This window comes from Cornus florida, unplaced genomic scaffold, assembly GCF_030987335.1.
Source record: "Cornus florida cultivar Cherokee Brave unplaced genomic scaffold, ASM3098733v1 CherokeeBrave_3.0.0_Hap2_Chr01, whole genome shotgun sequence".
NCBI lineage: Eukaryota > Viridiplantae > Streptophyta > Magnoliopsida > Cornales > Cornaceae > Cornus > Cornus florida.
This window is the reverse complement of record NW_026775571.1, coordinates 63,073,758-63,076,809: the sequence shown is the minus strand read 5'-3', so window position 1 is coordinate 63,076,809 and position 3,052 is coordinate 63,073,758.

Sequence of the window (3,052 nt, the reverse complement as noted above, 5' to 3'; positions counted from 1 at the left end):
TGAAAACTTCAACCTGGAAGGTCCAGATCATGCCACGTGTCCCACGTTTTTCTCAGCTTTCTTATGGTGCTAACACGTGTAAAAACATGCCTCCCCTCAATTTGCAGCTCCAAAAGAGTGGATTTAGTAGTGCAAAGTATGTTATAACTTTTACCTACGTTTTAAAACTGTCAATGGAAAGGATCACGAACTTCCATTTATTTCTTAGATTTCTTCGGTAAATGCTTCATCTTCTCAGCCCACTTGCCCATTTTTAGCAACCTCCTCATCTAAATAAGGTAAGTGGTTGCCTTCTAGAGTTGACATGTCATTTGGTAGAGTTTATATAGTCAAATTTGACACAAAACTTTCTTGTATAACAGCCACGTACACCATTTTTGATATGATTATGCCACATATAGCTCCATTTAATTTGAAAACTTGAATCCCACGTTTTGACTTTATGCACGACACCAATAATTTAGCAACTTCCTTAAGTAGTTTTGACCCACTTTGGACATTATGCTATTCATATGGTAACCTCCATATCATGCTCCTAAAATCTCTCATCTTTGTAATATATCTAGACTAAATTTTAGTCTTTAAGAAATCTTCTTCTACTGCAATCTCTCACTTAATGGGTGTAACGACCCAAATCCGGGGATTCGGATCACTAACCGGGTCCTTACCCGAACTCGAGGACACATAAGGGTACTATGGTCATTATACATCATTAAAATAATTCCAGGGTTCAAGAGGGTATAATAGTCATTTAACATGGTTAAATATAGTTTGAGGCCCAAAAAGGCAAAATAGTCATTTACTAAGGTCATTCAATGATTGGTATGAAGTCTAGGGGTGATTAGGTAATTATACTGAAGTATGGGGTCAAAGTGTAAATACTAGCTCATCTAATCGGTTACATGATTTCATCTAACAAGTCAGATAGCCATCCAACCGGTTAAATGGAAACCCTTCATTGCCCCGCCCAACTAACCGGTTAGATGGGAACAACTAACTAGTTAGATGAGAGCATCTAACTGAACAGATGGGCATCCGAATCTGATTTAATCGGTTAGATGATGCCTAGAAGTGAAGTGATCTATTAAATCACTTATCAAACCTATTCAAATGCTACCCAAAGTGTATAAACATTAACAATAAGTTCGTGAACATCATCTAACTTAACAAAAATGCGTAAATTCATCAAAATATAACCATTTTTTTTCCTAAATGAAGAAATATTATAAATATAAAACAATATAGTACAATATAACAAGTAAGGGCATACCCTCACTGAAAAAGGATCCTAACAAGGAAAATAACACAAAAACAAGGAGTGACTCCCTATTACAAACAAAAAAAGAAAACCCTACCCTATTCATACATTGTTTGAGAATCAAATTTCTGTAAAATATACATACATGTCCAAAAGAATAGGATTACAAATCAAGGCCTTTATGTCTATAATACAACGACTTCATTTGGAGTCGACAAAAGAATAAGGTCATTACATGTAGTCAATTGTTTAAAAGAAAGCCTTTATAAAAGATAACAAAAATGGTCGTCATTCTACTTCTAAGCTTGCGGGGGTGCGTCATCTACAACATCCTTGCTATGTCCTGAAAATGTTAGAATATAGGGTGAGCACAACAGCTCAATAGAGATAGCCTAAAATATACGTTTTGTAATCTCGTGAATCATACCAAAAACAAAGGATAACAAGAGAGGGATCATACAATGTTGAGGGAGAATTAATCATACAACATATACTTGAATTTCATGCCTTTCAAATGATGAATGAAATGTCATGAGATGCACTCTCCCCATTTTTCCAATACTAATTCCGTCATAATACAACCCACACCGAAAATGTTAACACAACCCGACCCTCGGTGTCTCTTAGGTATCACGAAGGAAATTAGCTAGCTATCCCTGGTCTACTGTGTCTCCCTAGCATCATTTGGGGCCTAAGTAGTTTAATTATACACATCCAAATTCCGTCTCATGCTCCTTTCTAGGTTGGTTAACCCCCGGACCATATGGTATCTATAAGGCGCCCAGTTTTCACAAAACCTTTTCTCAAAAACTTTTCAATTTCAAATTCAACTTTGCAAATCCTTTTGAAAATCATTACATAATCCCATGAATCCAACCAATGTTCATGATATGCATGCTATATATATATATAAAATTATTCGCATTTTTCAAGGAAATCAACTCATGACAACATCAAATTAGTATGCTTTAACTTAATAAGTAAAATCATTATATTCATAGCATGATTCATGCAGGACAACAACCATCTCAAGAAAACCAACAAGTAAGAGGCAACATCTAACACATAATCATGCCTTCAAACAACTATACAATTAGAAATTCACAAAGATAAAAGAACTTGTAATTTAGACTTCCCTACCTCAAAAGATGAAATCAAAGCTCAAGGTCCAAACTCGAAATCCCACCAAATAGTTGCAAGACCAGATTCAAAACGTAGTCCTTGCCAAGCTCTATAACTTTTCTAGCTATGACATAATACAATACTTACTCATGTATGCAAGATCTTAGAGAGAAGATGAAGATATGAAAAGAGAAAAAGAAAGATGATGAGAGAGAGAGAAAACGATGATGGTGTGTGGTCCAAAAGTGGACTTTAGGGTCATCCAAAGTCAAGGTCAACATTGGGTCTTCCTTTGACCCTTAACTTTACCAAACTAGCCTCTTTCCTTTAAATAATCACACTTATGCCACAAAATATCATCTTCACGTGGCAATTGATTGCCACATGCTTTCTCCTTTGGTACGCCTCACCTCATGGATCATTCCTTTTCTTGACCTGGTCTTCAATTCTATGTGGGAGCATCTGAGCAGTTCTATGCTTTAAACTTGGGTGGCTAGGTGGAATTGGTAGCATTCCTCTTTCATCCCTGATTGTAGCTTCCTTTCCAGTTGCTGCAATATTGATCTAGTGTGACAAGTCGAACTCGCCACCTATCGCCTTTCCGATGGCTGATATTGATGGTATAAACAACTACCTTTATTATTTATTAATCAATTTATATTTTTTGCCATC